Source organism: Felis catus, chromosome D2, assembly GCF_018350175.1.
Source record: "Felis catus isolate Fca126 chromosome D2, F.catus_Fca126_mat1.0, whole genome shotgun sequence".
In the NCBI taxonomy this organism is placed as follows: Eukaryota; Metazoa; Chordata; class Mammalia; order Carnivora; family Felidae; genus Felis; species Felis catus.
The window spans coordinates 19,193,498-19,211,499 of record NC_058378.1 but is presented as its reverse complement, the minus strand read 5'-3'; the positions used below and the strand labels follow the sequence as shown (position 1 = coordinate 19,211,499).

Sequence of the window (18,002 nt, the reverse complement as noted above, 5' to 3'; positions counted from 1 at the left end):
TTTCTCCACCATTCTGCACTACCACAGTGGAACCACCCAGAAAAACTGCATCTCATGACAACCCATCTCCTTTCTTAAGAATAAGGGGGCTTAACCCTGAGATTAGTTTCAAAGAACTGCAGGTGAGAGTGGCTTCAAAACCCAGAGCCTAAATCACTTGCCCAGGTTGCTTCCCATTGAAAAGCTGAGGCACGAGAGGACCGTGAGCTCTGGGAGGTCCCTCTGAGCCAGGTGGTGAAGTGCCCTTGGACTGGGTTCTGGCCCTGCCCGTGCCTGCCTACAACTTTGGTCATGGACCTCTCCTGAGCCTCACTTTCTCCCTTTCTAAATATGGACAATAACACCAGCTCACAGGACTCTGAATGGATTATGTGAGAGTGGGAACACCGGGTGCTCTGTTCACCTCCGATCTCCCTTCTTCTCCACCACACTGCTCTGCCCACATGTGTGGTCTTCAAGAGCCATTCAGACATGAGCTAATTCTAGTACATTAGTGACTATATACAGCAAGAGAAATGCCATTTATTAGATCGATTGGGGGGAGATTTTTCCTCACTAAAATGGGATTTTGTGCTTTATAAAAGGATTCACTTAAAATAGCTTATTGCTTTCAACAGAGAGCCCCTCCTTCACACATTTATGGACAATTTACCACTTAAGAAACTAAAAAATGAAGTATTTGGGGTATTTGATGATCAATTAGAAATGAAACAATTCTGTCAGCCAAAGGTGAAATATTTATAAAAAATATATACACATCATTTTTTAGGAATAGTCCTACTACAAGCAGCCAGTCCAACACAGATGCACCTCCATGGTGCTCAGCATCAAAGACAGATTCAGTCCAGTGCAGAAAGGCAGAGGCAGGGCCCTGTTCCCTTATGTTCACCAATATAGGGCCAGTGCCTTGCTAACCAATCTTAATGTAGTGGTGAAAAATAGTCTATAATAACCTTGTCAAGAAGTTGGTTCCCATAATCTCCCTAGCTTGCTTCTCAAAGTCTTCTCATTCGATAGAACTCATGACTGTTTCATGTAAAAACCCTTCTTCCAATTTCTATATGTTGCCCATGAAGATTCCACAGGGTGTACAAAGCAGGAGACTCACTGGCCCCTGGGGACCATAGCCATGAAGCTGCTGGGCTTGTAGGCCCTTGCCCAACCCCTCCACTGGCCACAGGCCAACTCTGCTCAAACCCAGGCTTGATGTCTTCCCAGGTTGCAGCAAGGAGGGAGATCCCAGCTGAAATTGTATGCGGGTTACAGGCTCGTTGTAGCCTAGATTCAGAAGACATGGGCTTACAGTGGATGCAGAAACCACCCCATGTTTCCCTTAGCTCTGAACAGAAGGTTCCACAAGTGCTGTGGACAGACAAAAGGCATATGAAGAAAAACCACCGTCTGTGTCCTCAAAAGTGTGCAGTCTAGTGTGGAAGATATGTCTAATACATCCACCACATGGAAAAAAATTCAGGGTCAAACTTGGTGCCCACAGTACACTAGGACTTGATTGTTATGCAGCTAGAGAAGTCAAAGAAGCTTTGTGAAAGAAGGTAGATCGGGCATGGACTTTAAAGAACGGTTGGTAACAATGACCATAACCATGAGTCCTTCGCATTTGCCTGTGCAAGGTGCTTTGCATGTGACTCTCCTCCATGTCACTCTTCTGTCAACACATGGAAATTTCTATTAATATTTTCATATTATATGAGGTAACTCTGACTTTCAAGGTTAAAAAAAAGTCACACACAGCCAGCCAAGTGGTAATTACATAAGTTTAACACAGATCTCTTTAACCTTGAAGCTCAAAATTACAATTTTACACGTTAGGGTAGGCAGGAGGAAGGAGGAACTGTGTTTTTCAAAAAAACAAAAGGGAAGATGGGGTTGAACAAACCTATGATCTGTGTAGGGGACAGAGGGAAGGGCACCCTTGTTAGTCAGCAGGGGAAAGGATATGAGGTCAAATATGTTGGAAAGGGTGATTATGGACCATCTTGAAGACCTACCAGGGGAGACTGGCCTTGGAAAATATGGCAGTAGGGCCTCACAATAGGTTCTGTAGTAGAGGCCAGGCTGTGACCATAAAGACAGGACCAGGGGCCAGCAAGAAGGTCACGGAAGAAATCCAAGTGAGGACACTATGTGCCTGAAGTCCAGTTGTGGAAGGAAGGAAGGAAAGAAGGAAGGAAGGAAGGAAGGAAGGAAGGAAGGAAGGAAGGAGAAAAGGGAAGGGAAGGGAAGAGAAGGGAAGGGAAAGGAAGGGGAGGGGAGGGGAGGCAAGGAAAGGAAGAGAGAGGGAGGGATGGAGAAAGGAAGGGGAAAGAGGAGAAACATTCCACAGGGAAGGACAAGAAGGCATGACAGAAGGAGAAGGCAAGAGTCAAGATAAATTACTATGGACCTACAGAACATCTGAGCCCAGGGCAGCGGCCACTGAGCTGCCCACCCAGGGGCCAGATTTTCCACGGTGCAGCCGTCTCCCCAGCTAGTGCGAAACTTCCATCAGAGCAGGTCTTCATTTCATTCACTGATATATCACTAAGGGTACCTCCCTTCCATTCCAATCCTTTCTCCCCACCCGATGTTCACATGAACTTACAGTCTTACTGCTCTTTCTGGTTGCTCTAGATCTCAAGAGAAGAAAAAGAAGGACAGAGGGAAGAATCCTTAGTTGCTCTGTGATAGTGGTACATTTCATCATTTCTCTGGGCCTCAGTTTCCATATCGGTAAAATTAAGATTGTAACCTCCTGCAGTTGTTACAAAAATTAAATGAGATAGCAAAGTGCAATCATCTATTAAATGTAGCAGAGGTTAAGTTATATATGCAAATTATAATTTATATAAAATTCTATATGTAAAATTTGTTAGAAGTAACAACTAGCACATTAAGTATTGTGCCTTCTATCTCTCTGGAATCTATTGTGAGTAGAACAATTGGGCAATGAGAAAATCTTGAAGCAGTGAGAACACGTGACTCCTCATATACAAAGCGTCCCAGGAAGATTAACAGCTGACTTTGCATGAGAAACCATGGAGGCCAGGTGCAGTTGGACGCCATACTCCTCATATACAAAGCGTCCCAGGAAGATTAACAGCTGACTTTGCATGAGAAACCATGGAGGCCAGGTGCAGTTGGACGCCATATTTAAAGTGTTGCAGGGGGAGGGGAAGAGTGATCAAGGATTCTATATCCAGCAAAACTATTTTTCAAAAACCAAAGATGAAATAAAGACATTCCCAGATAAACAGAAACAGAGGATCCATTGCTAGGAAACCCACCTTACTAGAAATACTAAAGGAAGTTCCTTAGGTCGAAAGCAAGGGACTCCAGATGGTAATTCAAATCCTCATGAAAAAGAAAGCGTACCAATAAAGGTAATTACATAATCATAAGAGATATTTTAAATGCACATTCTATTTTCTTCTCTGAACTGATTATAGAAACGGTTGTGTATGTATATGCAATACATATAATGTACTGTGAAACCTGTAACATACAGAAATGTAATATATTTGAAAATAACATCACAAAGGAGGTGGGTGGGGACAAACTTGTAGTCGACTAAGGAAATGGCACCAGGCGGTAACACAAGTCCTCAAGATCAAATGAACAGAAGGATATGGTAAAGAGGATTAATATAACCAACTCCATAAATATGTACTTTATAATTCCTTTTATTTCTTTTGCTAACTTCTCTAAGAGGTATAAAGTACATAAAGTAGTAATTGTAACAATGTATTATTAGGTTTGTAACATATATAGATTAGTGTGTATCACAATAGTAGTATAGAAATGGGAATGAGAAATAGACTTTTTCTTAAGTTTACTTATTTTGAGAAAGAGAGAGACAGAGCATGGGAAGGGGCAGAGAAAGAGGGAGAGAGAGAGAATCCCAAGCAAGCTCCATACCAACAGCACGGAGACCAATGCGGGGGCTCAAACTCACAAACTGTGAGATCACAACGGGAGCTGAAATCAAGAGTTGGACGCTTAACCAACTGAACCACTCAGGCGCCCCGAGAGAATAGAATTATACAGGAGTAGTGTTTCTGTATCTCACTGGGATCAAGTTAGTAAGTCATACGTAGTTAATAAATCCAAAATACATTCTGATGAGTAAAGAGCTATGTGCTAGGCCCTAGGGTGACCACTAAAAACAACAAACAAAAACTCCAAGAAAATCATTAACATTTCACAATCATTAACAACGTTACAATATTATCTTAAGAAAACTATCATAAGTATGCCCATATACTAGTGACCCAAAAGTTCGTTGCAGAATAAACTGTGAAAAATAATTTAATTTTTTAACCCAGAGAATTAGCCATATATTTAATGTTTATCCATATAGTGGTTTAAGTTAATGATTACAGTCATCTAAAATTATGTTGTAGAATTGCATTAAGGGAAAAGAGAGGTGGCTACAATACAAATTTTAAGTGTTATAAAAATAGTAGGTCCAGTATGGTTCCACTTCAGGAATGACATATATATTTTCACAATTTAAAAATGTGCTTTTATCGCATTTTATTATTTCTGAAATGGATTCATCTTTCCACTGAAAGTGCTTCTTTTAGTTTGCAAAAGGCTATTAATTGGGCAAGATGTATCTTAGAATTGATATCTTAGAATCAAGAACACACACACACACACACACACACACCCCGGCCCCAAAATGCTGGGCTTGAATGTGAGACTTGCCAATGAAATGAGAATGTGCACGACCATACCGTGCCAAGATCAGGCAAAGCTTCGAACGTTCCCAAGGGTTTGCTTGGCCCCTGCCCAGACCACTGGGAGGAGGCCAGTCGTCTTCACCCAGGAGTCTCCGGACTTGACCTGCCAACCACGTGGAAGAGAAGAAAGTCACTGAGCGATGTGGGCGTTTTGTTATCTCGGCAAAAAAACGACTAATACCTTCTCCCGAAAGTTGAATGCAGGAAGGAAAACCTCATTCACCTCAAGGGTCTAGTCCATTAAGTTCTGGTTAGTCAAGGATCTACAACGTGCTTCATCAAGGTTAATATCAAAGTAGATGAGTAGCAAACTTCCTGGGACTGTTTGGTCTAATCTATGAGTCGCTGCTTACTCATAACTCCAAACAGACTGTGTTCACACCTCATGGTAGCTTACTCAACATTACCTCTAAGATCTCTGTGCTCATTACTTCAGACAATGCTCTATGTCACTGTGACCTCATGGGGTCAATGGTGATAGGAACTGTATGGCCCATCAGTACCCCCTGAGGTCTGCCCATCCCCCACTCATTCAGCACACATCCATTCATTCAGCACGTCACTCTCATGTGGTGTGTTAGCCACTCTGGTTGCCCCTGGAAACACAAATGTGAGGATGACGAGATCCAGCCCTAAAGAAGCTCATGGTCTAGCGAGTCTATAAATACCATGCCGTTGGGTTTTTTTAAAAAAAAGAAAAGGGCTCACTATAATCTCCAAGTTACTTGTCCAACGGTGAAATGAATAGGGATAACAAATCCCGTGTCCCGATCTGTGGTTTGAGGCAAGGAGCCTTTGCGTTTCAAGGCCACTTTGGGGAGCGCTAAAGCGTCAGAGGAAACGCAGAAAGACCCTCAGAGAAAGGTAATTGTGGGTGTGGATGGATGAGTGCGTGGTGTGTAGAAGGAGCACGCGCGTGAGCATACATTCAGTCCTCCAACGCCAACTGAGGAACAAAGTGAGGACGTTTCTCCTTGGCCCCTCTGCCTCACGCAGGGCCCCCCGCTCTGCGCAAATTGATCTGGTATAAGTAGAAAGAGCCTCAGAGGGGAGTCAGGCCACCACCAAGCTGTCATTCTTGAGCGAGTTTCAATTCTCTTCACCTAGGGTCCTTGTCCAAAAAGTGAGAACTGTAGAGGGCTTACGGAATTGTGTGGGAACATTTTTGGTGGACACCATGGATGGGGAAGGAGCTCCTCGCCTTCCCAGGCACAGGCGACTTTCCAGGTCAGCAGAGCTGGTAAACCACTCAGCTAGATGGTGCCCTGCGTGGCATTTGATGATTCTAGGAATATTCCAAACAGAGTATCTTAGTAAAATTACCAAAAGACACCCCTGATGTCCCCCCACACTTCCGATATCTGTGACTCTGGACCTGCGGATTAATATTTCCAGGTTGTGTCAGCTTCATATATTTATTAACTGCCTTTTTTTTTTCTTCTCAGTCCTAAACTATGTCCTTCAAGCTTCAGTGGCACCCACTGGCTCCACTGTGGAGATCACACCATCCATACACTGACCCCACACCAGCTTCATCCAGCATCTCGTGTCATGGGGGCTGACACCCACATACCAGGAGGGAGCACCTTGTCCATGGATGGCTGAAACAGGCTTTAAATTGTAGGCTCAGCTTTAATACAGAGGAAAACAGAGGACTTCAGGGCTACTTTCAAAAAAAAGAGACAGGGTACCTGGATGGCTCAGTCGGTTAAGTGTCCAACTTTGGCTCAGGTCATGATCTCACGGTTCGTGGGTTCGAGCCCCGTGTCGGGCTCTGTGCCGACAGCTCAGAGCCTGGAGCCTGCTTCGGATTCTGTCTTCCTCTCTCTCTGCCCCTCCCCCGCTCACCCTCTGTCTCCCTCTCTCAAAAAATAAATAAACATTAAAAAGAAAATTAAAACACACACACACAAAGAGCCAAGGACATGCTCTGTGGATGAAATGAAAGCTCACTTACTAATTGAGGAAGAAGCATGCAAATCCAATCAGGAAGTAATTGGATTGAAGGCTTAAGGCCCTATGTTGGATGTGGGTAGAGGAAATCCCTTAAACTTATACATCAAGAAAAATAAAGCCTGCAGCTTCAAGAGAGAAAGCGCTCTTAAAGCAGTGCTGCGGCAAACAAGCAGATAAATCAAAGACAATTCCACCTTTGCTTTGCATCTGGGGGGCTTTTTACAAGCCCGCTGTATTGAACTCGCTAGCTGGCAAGACAAAGTCGGGGATCAAACATCTGCTCACATGTGAATCCAGCTGATGAACAAGAAATGACAGAAATCTACTGGGAATGGGGGTAAAGGGGGAGAGACAGGGACAGAAAGGGAGGGGGGAGGAAGGGAGGATATAAGGGGAGGAGAGAGGGAAACCATGGGGGTAGGGCAGTTGTTAGGGGGCGGAGTGGGAGCCAGATCAGAGTTCAAACCCATAGGTTCAGCATTTTCCTATATTCTCATATATTATTAGGCTCCCACCTTTGTGGAGAATTGGGAAAAGAGCATCAAACCTCTATTGGGGGTAAAGACAGACACGGACATTTTAGTGACTCCTTTGCACGAGAACCATACGTGATAAATGCCTTCCAAGGAGAAAACGGGAAGAATGGAGGGTTGACCTGCCTTCTCCTCCAGGCTGAGCAGATTTGCACGGGGCAGGGCCGGGGACGGTGAGGAGGGGTGCACGTGTTGTTTTGTCTGTCCAGCCTCCTCTGCTCACAACACAGTCTTCTCCTCACAGCACCTCCTGCCATTGGAGAAGTACTCCTCCCTCTCACCAAATGCTTCCACCCATTACAATATCCCACCCCTAGACTTGCCCCCCCCCCCGGCCCATCCTAATACCTTCGGCTTGGACACCATGACTGGCCCAGACACAGCCGTGTGACCTGGTATTTGCAATGTGCACAATAAAAAGTCTTTCTTTTGTTGTGGCGTTGCTAACACTGTTACACTGATGTGATCTGTGGGTCCCTCTTCTGCTGTACGAGGAATAGGCCCCTCTGTACAAGGAGCCCGAGTCCCCCCGCTGGTACCCCAGAGCTGAGAAAGGACAAGAGGAGAGAGAGATGTCCCGACCTCTCTCTTCGAGTCCTTAGATCCAACCATGCCCAAGGAATGCCACTCCATCTCTGCCTGTCCCAACTGAGACAAATAAGTCCCTCTTTTCCTTAAGCTAGTTTGAGAGAGTTAGGTTTTTCCTGGCATCAGAAAGTGTCCTCAGGGGGTCTGGTTTGTCACAGCACCACCCTTAGACCTGAGCCACTCCAGTGCCCCTGGGTGTCCCACTTGAAAGGGCTCTCGTCCGCTCAGGCTCTCATGTGGCCACTCCCCTCCCCGTGGTGCGAAGAGTCTGGGGCCAGGGGACCACCTCCCCTTCTAGGCCAGGCCCCACAAGCTCCTGCTTCAACCTGGGTCATCTCCCAGAGCCACACAGACCTCTTCCCTGGGTCTATCTTCCAAAGGACAGAACACCCTGTAGGTGTGTGAGCTCCCGGGCTCGAACTGCCACCCACAGGAGCGTGAAATTAAGGTGTTCGTCACGTGGACCTAAGGCCATCACGATGCAAAGTAGAGTCAGGTCAGGGCTGGGGGAAAGGAGACTTTTTTGGTTTTTTGAGAGAGCACAAGCAGGGGAGAGGAAGAGAGACAGACAGAGGATATAAAGCGAGCTTTATGCTGACAGCAGTGAGCCCAGTGTGGGGCTTGAACTCACAAACCACGAGATCATGACCTGAGCCAAAGTCGGATGCTCAATTGACTGAGTCACCCAAGTGCCCCGGGAGAGGAGACTTTCATCCGCACTCTTTCCTGGGTGCACAAGTATGGGGTGAGGGTGCATTTAACCTCTCAACAACCCATGAAGTCAGTACCATGACCCCATCAGATAGATCAGCCAACAGAGTAGTCAAAAACATGAGAGAGAACATAGCGTGGCCAGAAGTAGGGCTTTCACGAATTGGTGACATTCTCTCACCTTTTGTGTCTAAGTCACAGGGCAAATGCCCCGTGCCCACACAGACATCAGGGCTTGTGCCTGAGCCATACCAGCCAAATGGGGACCCAAACTCTGCCTCTGTCCCCATCTGACTCCGCTCAGAAGGCAAGTCCCTAAGTCCTTTGATTGGTCACTGAAGCTCCAGCTTCAAAAAGAAGCTCAGGGAGGCGTCAAACTGTTCACTCTTCAGGGACAAAGAGTGGGCACAAGAACACCAGGCTTTAGTCAGTTTGCTTCAAGGACTTAAGGAGGCCAAGCGCACAAGGCCCCGGGCACCCAGCAGTACGGAGCTCCTCACCCCAGCCTCCGGAGGTCAGTGCTCCCGATGCACTTTCAGATCAAACCTCAGGAGCAAAGGAGTGATTAATCAGCCTTTCCAGCTGTGTCCAATCATTCTCGAACGCCAGCCCAATCTAAGTGGCTACAGGTTAGGGGCACAAAGAGGAACTCAAGACATGAAGCAAATTCCAAGAACCATCAATAAACCAGCTCCTCTCCAGATGATTGATGTTCGTAAAATACCGGGGTGCCTGGGTGGCTCAGTCAGTTTAGCATCAAAATGTAAAAAAAAAAAAAAAAAAAAAAAAAGAAAAGAAACCAGAGTTCATAAAAATTGCCAGAGACAAGAAACTAAAACTCACGATAGCATTTCTTTTTACCACCAATAATCAATAAGAGAATGATAAGAATAAATGGTGCACAAGAGTGGCAAAAATTATATCCAAGAATGAATTTAAACGATATCTAAGACCTCCGTGGAAAACAAACTAACTCTTTTAAAGGACATTTTAAAAGAGCTGAATAAATAGGGTGACATTCCATGATCTCAGGTAGGCTCCCATCATATTTTAAAGGTACCTGTTTTCTCCCAAATAAATGTATAAATTCAAGGCTATGCCAATGAAAATGATCGCTGATCCTCTTGAGAATTTAATAAACACATTCTAAAATGTTTATGAAAGAATAAAATCTAGACACAGCTAAATCTGTATTGAAAGAGAAGAGCGGAGAGGGGGGAACATAATCTACTAGACATAACCACCTTCTCTAAAGCTCCGCTGATAAATCTGCGCGCTAACAGCTCAACAGCAGTAATGAGAACAAACATGACGGAGTGTGTTTGAGGCTACGATAAAGGACGACCGCACCCACGGAGGCCAGGACATCCCGGGATGGGCTTAGGAAAACGGACTCCCAGCATGGCATGCTTTCCTAAACCCATATGAAATGGCGGAAGCCAGACGGCCCGACACCCCAACGTGGAAGGTAAGACCGTAAGTTTTAGAGAAGATGATGTAGGAGAAAAACCTGGCATGCTAGGAAGGGAGAATAACTTAAACAGAATCCCGAAAGCACAAAACATAAATTCAAATATTACTGAATACGATTGTATCGCAATTAAGGAGCTCTGGTCAACCAAGAACTCCGGAACAAAGGAAATACTTTGTGCTTGGTTAACAAATACTCATACACTGCACACCGTGCGCCTCGGTGCTTTAAAATACTGACTGAGTCAATGTTTTTAGCTGCCCTATGAAGTGGGTATTGTTATTATCCCCATTTTGCAGACAAGATGCTGAGCTGTGCAGGCGTTAACTGGCCCAGGATCACGTAGGTTAATGAGCATGGCCAGAAGGCAAACCCAGGCCGTCTAGATGCAAACATCTGGAGTCACAATCTTTTCCCTTTTTAAGTAAGCTCTATGCCCAACGTGGGCCTTGAACTCACGACCCCAGATCAAGAGTCACACACTCCACCAACACTCTACCAGGCACCCCTAGAGCCACATTTCTTAACTACTATGCTGCACAGACACTCCACAGAGTGGAGACAGGTTAGGACAAGATACTTGTGAAGGTGTGTCTAAAACATGTTCCAAAACAAAGGACTAATGCTTGGAATACGTAAGGAGCTCCTGCAAATCGGCAAGCCTAGGACAACGAAGTCCGACAGAAAAATGATGTGCGTGCCAAGGCCAGAAGAGGAGATCAAAAAGGACTGACAAGCATATGGATGGGATATTCAAATGCATTACTCTCAGAAAAATGGAAATTAAACAACAAAATATCACATCACACCTGTTGGACTGGGAAAAAGTGAAATGCCAGACGGGAGGCTGCAGGGGGTGAACTGTTTACTGTAAACCGCCACGGCCATGTGGCAAACAACCTGATCGTTGTTATTTCGCGTATGTATATGGATACTTTATGACCCAGCAATGCAGCCCCTGAGTAGTTCCGTCTTAGTCCATCGCACTGCTATAACAGAGCACCATAAACTGGGTGGCTTATAAACACCAAAAATTTATTTCTCACAGCTCAGGAGGCTGGGAAGTCCAAGATCAAGGCGCTAGCTGGTTCAGTGCCTGGGGAGAGCCCACTTCCTGGTTCATGGAGGGCTGTCTTCTCCCTGTGTCCTCACAAGGCAGAAGGGTTCTGTGGGGTCTCTTTCATAAGGGCACTTATTCCATTCATAAGGGCTCTGCTCTCGTGATCTAATCACCCCCCTCTGGAGGTGGATGTGACTAGATCATGACCAGGTCGGATCCTAACCCCTAATCACATTGGGATTAGGATCTGAACATGTAAATTTCAGAACACAAACCTCCCGTCTATAGCACGTTCTCATAGATGTCCCAGAACAGGATGAATATGCGGACATTCATCTCAGTTTGTTACGGAGTCCGGGAAGTGGGGCGATCTAGGCATCGTTTCGAGATGAAGCAACATACACCGTAAGACGGATATGCACTGTGGAATCCTGTGCAGCTGTGAGGGACCCACACGCCAGATGTACACACAGCAGTAGGAACAGACCTCAAAAACATCGTGTTGAGTAAAAAAAGGAAGCAGAATTAGATGTAAAGCACGTTACCATTTATGTAAATTTTAAAAAGGCATCCATGCAAACTCCACGTTTTATAAATCACACTTATACATAGTTTACGCATGAACTATATATTTTATAAATTATATGTTTGTTTACACACAAAAGGACAGATACAGATCCAGATCCAAAACAGGCAACGATTGCCTTTGAAGGAAGGATTTGAAAGTGGGAAATGCCTATCAAAAGGAATGAATAATGAAAATTAGAAACCAGCGTGGGATCTTGCACAAACGATGATAAAGTGCCCTGAGCCACGAAGTGTGATTAATTCAGCCCGCCTTGTCTGGGGTTAAAAAACAAATTCCAAAATTATGAAACACAGTTAGGGACTGACCTTTGGTTTTACACAATGGATTCATCCTCCATAGGGTCACAAGCTTCCCTTATCTACTTAGATTATTTTGTTGTAAAATTTAGGTTTCCAATAAAACTATTAAATAATGCATTTGTCAAACAGGGCTACAGGGCATGCCTTTAGGGAGCTTTCGGTTTTTTCTTTTTGAACAACAAATATATATCAGACTTGTTTGCTATCTTTGTCCTAAAAAGTTACTTTGGTCTCATGTTTAGAGCAGTTGGTCTCCAAAGTAGGGTACAGCTAACTTAAAACTAGTTACAACAATCTACTAAGGGATGGAAAGAAATGTTAGAAATTTAATGTTTATCTTGCAAAATGAAGACATTGTTTTAGGCTATTTGCTCCACGATTAAAGTTGCAACTCTTGGGGCGCCTGGGTGGCTCAGTCGGTTAAGCGTCCGACTTCGGCTCAGGTCATGATCTCACGGTCTGTGAGTTCGAGCCCCGTGTCGGGCTCTGTGCTGACAGCTCAGAGCCTGGAGCCCATTTCAGCTTCTGTGTCTCCCTCTCTCTCTGCCCCTCCCCTGTTCATGCTCTGTCTCTCTCTGTCTCAAAAATAAATAAACATTAAAAAAAAATTTTTTTAAAAAGTTGCAACTCTTGCTTTTTCAACACATCAGACTGTCCTAGGTTGGAAGCAGTGCACGGGTATTGTGAGCGACCCTGGAAGAGGTGACATGGGGTTCTCATTCACTCATTTCTTCCTGCATGTGATGCCGTGACATATGCCCAACTGGACTGTCTAGCTTGAACTGGAGCCACTCTTACAAAATGACCTTAAAAGATTCCTGCAAGAAAACTATAGAGTGAAGAGAAAGCTAATCATGCAAGCCCAGTGAACAACCAGAAAATGGCAGAGATGACCCTTTTCCCATCCTCGAGACAAAACCTCCACCAGCCACATCCACAAGAAAAACAGGGACAATCTAATCAGACCTGAAGGATAATCAGTCACAAATATTGAAATAATCAAGGAGATCATTTGAAGAATGGATTTACAGCCACTCTTAATCTCCCCAAAGTGTGTATTATGCTGAGATATTGGCTAATGATAGCATGAAACCATCATGATGAGTCAGACATTTCAAACCTAAACAAGATTATAGAGGCAAGGACAGACCTCTATCCGTTCTTCAGCAGTGTTTAAAGTAAGAAAATATTTAAGTCACCACTTTTGGCTATTTTTAAAATATTTTTTAGGGGCACCCGGGTGGCTCAGTCGGTTAAGCATCCAACTTCAGCTCAGGTCACGATCTCACAGTCTGTGGGTTCGAGCCCCACGTCGGGCTCTGTGCTGACAGCTCAGAGCCCGGAGCCTGCTTCGGATTCTCTGTCTCCCTGTCTCTCTGACCCTCTCCCACTCACACTCTGTCTCTCTGTCTCTCTCTCTCTCTCTCTGTCAAAAATAATTAAACATTAAATTTTTTTAAAATATTTTTTAAACCTTATTTATTTATTTTGAGAGAGAGAGAGAGAGCAGGAGGGGCAGAGAGAGAGGAAGAAAGAGAGAATCCCAAGAAGGCTCCACCATCAGCTATCAGTGCAGAGTCCAATGAGGGGCTGGAACTCACCAACCATGAGATCGTGACCTGAGCCAAAGTTGGACGCTTAACCAACTGAGCCACCCAGGCACCCACCCACCACTTTTGAAAAGCTCACTGAACCCAATGATAAATTTGAAAACTTCTTTCAAGGCTTCTCTTTCATAGCAATGGACTAGCAAATGCACTTACTTGGGAAACACATTGTTTTTTTCCTGCTGGGGAAAAAAAGTGACTGAAATAAAATATGAGAAACAATAGCAACAAACTAGAACGTAATCTTTTGTTAGCAGATCCTGCTGAAAGACACAAATTCAAATCTTGGTGAGCATTTGAAAGAGGAGGCATCAAAGCAAATTACTTGAGGAAGTTTGTTATACAATCAGATGAAAGTACAGATGTCCCTAACGTGTCTTGGCTTATAGTATTTACTAGATTCTGTATTAATAATGCAAAGTGCTTTCAAAAGTCTTTTTTTTATGAGCTTTTGACAGATGCCCTGGAGATGTGCTCACCATTAAATGATATCCTTCATAAAAATAGAGTCTTAACAGGAAGACTGTGTAAAATGTGGCCATGGAGGGAGCTACTCCTTTAACCAGAATTCTCTCTCTCTTTTTTTTACTGTAAGGAATTCTGGGCTTAGGTTTATGAATAAAGCACCTCCCTTGAATTTCATTTGCAATAAGTTACTGTGGCGTAGAAGTGGATGTCACAATGCAACAGTAAGTGACGCTGGATGTCTCTGATGTTGGCTTTATAAAAACAAGACCTTTAAACTTTCACTGGGAGTGATCATTCGACTTTGTACCACAATGGTTGCCTCATGGCAAGATACTTAAGAGACTTATCAACTCAACCGTTCTTCTTGTCAAAGGTGTTCCAAGTCGGCTGACATTTTCTGTGATGACAAGAGGCACTCAACAGTTTCCCTGTCAGGAGATTTTATTAAGATATGTAAATGAATTTTTAAAACACGGGTCTTCAAGGTAAAAGTAAACTTGTAACTAAGAGTGAAGAAAGGACTCTTTCAGAAACAAAGTTGTGCATTGGAGAAGGCATTTTTTTTTTTAATTTTTTTTCAACGTTTTTTTAATTTATTTTTGGGACAGAGAGAGACAGAGCATGAACGGGCGAGGGGCAGAGAGAGAGGGAGACACAGAATCGGAAACAGGCTCCAGGCTCTGAGCCATCAGCCCAGAGCCCGACGCGGGGCTCGAACTCACGGACCGCAAGATCGTGACCTGGCTGAAGTCAGACGCTTAACCGACTGCGCCACCCAGGCGCCCCATGAGAAGGCATTTTTTAAAACCAAAGTCAGGAAAGGTTTGCATCATTATGTGACTTCATTCCTGAAAATTACCGAAGTGTGACACCTACAGAAACCCTGGTATCTACACACTTTCAAAACTTAGAAACATCAAGAAAATGAAAAGGCAACCCGAAGGATGGGACAAAAATATTTGCAAGTCATATATCTGATATCATATAACATACTAAGAACACTTACGACTCAAGAGTAAAAAGGCAAACAGCCCAACTTAAAAATGGGCAAGAGGTTCGAACAGACATTTCTCCGGAGAACACACAAAATGCCCAATAAACACATGAAGACATGTTCAACATCATTAGTAACTAAGGAAACAGAAATCAAAACCACAAGGAGATACCCTTCACACCAACTAGAGAGGCTATAATAAAAAAGACAGTAGTAAGAGTTGGCAAAAAAAAAAAAAAAGTAGAGAAATTGGAACCCTCAAATGTTGTTGGTAGGAATGAAAAATGGTGCAGCCACTTTGGAAGACAACCTTCCAGTTACTCAGAAAGTAAGCACAGGGACACCTGGGTGGCTCAGTCGGTTGAGCATCCGACTTTAGCTCAGGTCGTGATCTCACGGCTCGTGGGTTTGAGCCCCACGTTGGGCTGTGTGCTGACAGCTTCAGAGCCTGGAGCCTGCTTCGGATTCTGGGTCTCTGTCTCTCTCTCTGATTCTCCCCCAATCATGCTCTGTCTCTCTCTCTCTCTCTCTCTCTCTCTCTCAAAAATACACATTAAAAAAAATTTTTTTTAAAGAAAATAAACACAAAGATAGCATATGACCCCATAGTTCCACTGCTAAGTATGTGTTGATAAGAACTGAAAACATAGGGGGTGCCTGGATGGCTCAGTCAGTTAAGGTCTGACTGTGGTTCAAGTCATGATCTCCCAGTTTGCAGGTTCAAGCCCATGTCAGGCTTTGTGCTGACAGCTCAGAGCCTGGGGCCTGCTTCCGATTCTGTCTCTCCCTCTCTCTCTCTCTGCTCCCTCCCCCCACCAGCACCACTCATGTGCAGTCTCTCTCTCTCTCTCTCTCTCTCTCAAAAATAAATAAACACTAAAAAATAAAATTAAAAAAAAGAATTGAAAACATACGTTCACACAAAAGTTTGTACGTGAATGTTCGTAGTAGAACTAATCATAATTACCATAAGTGAAAACAACCTAAATTATCAGCTCATTAGCTGATAATGGATTTTAAAAATGAAAGGTATCAAGATAGTGGGATATTATTTGGCCATGAAAGGGAATAAAGTATAATACATGTCACAACATGGATGAACCTTGAAAACAGGACGCTAAGCGAAAGAAACCGTTCACAGAAGACCACGTGTTGTATGATTCCATTTATACGGAATATCCAGAAAAGGTAACTCCATAGGGATCAAAAGTAGATTGCGGAGGACCTAGTGGTCGTCAAGGGCTAAGGGGAAGGGAGAAAGGAAGGGTGACCGTACTGGGGATAGGATTTCTTCTTGTGGCGATGAAAATGTTCTAAGATTGCCGATGGCGATGGTTGCACAACTCTGTGAATATACTAAAAGCCATGAAATTGGGGGTTTAAATGGGTAAATCGCGTGGTATGTGAACTATTAACTCAATAAAGCTGATATGAAAAAAATCCTTAAAAACAGACCCTTCCGACACGTTTCTTAAATTTCCAGACAACCCATAAAGGCAACCCAATTCGTTTTAAGAACCTCGCTGATTAAGGCAAGGAACACAGAAATGTAGTTACTACGTTTTGAAAAAGAAAGTGGCGTAATCAATAGACAGAACTGGAAAAGAGTAACGAAGCTCAGCGAAGGCCTAGCAAGTGCCACCAACCACGGGTGGCTTCCCCCTAGACCCCCTGTGTCTTCTTTAGGGGCAGCTGCCATTAATCCAAGTATCCAAACTGGACCTAACACAAGCCTTAGAATCACCACATCACACAGAGTGGAGCCAAGATGTCAAAAGAAAATAAAGGCTCTTCCAACAATTTTCCTCACTGAGAGAAAACAACTTTTGCACCTTTTTTTTTCCAAATTTTTTTTGATGCAGATTTATTTTTGAGAGAGACAGAGACAGAATGCAAGTAGGTTGGGGGAGAGAGAGAGAGAGGGAGGCACAGAATCCAAAGCAGGCTCTGGGCTCTGAGCTGTCAGCATGGAGCCCCATGCGGGGCTCGAACTCACGAGCTGCGAGACCATGGCCTGAGCCAAAGTCGGACACTCAACAGACTGAGCCACCCATGTTTGCACTCTTTACTAAGTAACACATAAATGTTAACTCGCAATATTTATTGCATCACTTTGACCTTCGGGTGTAGGTATAGTATACAAATTATATTAACACAGTCGCATAGCGGATAAAATAAAATACATACCCGCACTGAGGCTGCAAGCCCAAAATCTTGTCGCAGACATGATCAGAAAACGTAAGAACCTAGGCTGGAGGAGGAAGTTGAAGTTGGAAAGCTGGGATAGTCTATGTTCCCCCAACTCGCTGCGCGAGTCTGAGCGAGGGGTGCAGTTGTGAGTAACTGAGCCACAGTCGGCCACCCCAGGAAGAAGGAAGTCTCTGCAAGGCTCCAAGGAGCCTGAACCTGGAACAGAAGCCGAGGAAGGGCAGGATAGGCTCCCATTTGCCCCCAGGGCTCTCCCGGTTCCTGCTGTGCCTACTGCTCTGTCCCGGTCTGTCTGTTCCCTGCCAGCTGGTCAGTCCTCCTGTCTCCCCGGTTCGCGTGATGCAGGGCTAGACTGCTTAGTGTGGCTGCCTGCTCCTGGTCCCCTGGGCAGAACCCGAAAGCCGGTCTCCGGGTCAGGTATGCGTGCGTGTGCTCACACACACACACACACACAGCCTGGACCACCAGGGATGGAGCGGGGAGGAGGGGTGGAACTGATTATAGCAGGCACTGTGCCTGATAGGGCTCCTACAGGGGACGAAACAAGAAATGCTAAAACTGGCAGGGACCCGCGAACAGACCACCTTCTCCATCCCGCTTTCTGCCATCCAGGGATACCACCCCCGCCCTTTTAGGGGCCACAGGGTCCCACGAAGTGGGAGTCAGAGGCCTGGGTTCTCGTCCAGCTCTGCACAAGGAGCCTGGCCTCTGCACCCCCCGTTCTGCGTGCAGGGCACACGGGTGCTTTGCAGGTCCTTGCAGGGAGGCGGAGACAG

At 44.8% G+C, this 18,002-nt stretch overlaps 1 long non-coding RNA gene across 2 annotated transcripts in view; it reads right to left on the bottom strand.

Moving 5' to 3' along the window:
- Positions 1-18,002, bottom strand: part of LOC102901323 — an 85,410-nt gene that overhangs the window by 29,938 nt on the left and 37,470 nt on the right. The gene's annotated exons all lie outside the window — the stretch shown is intronic.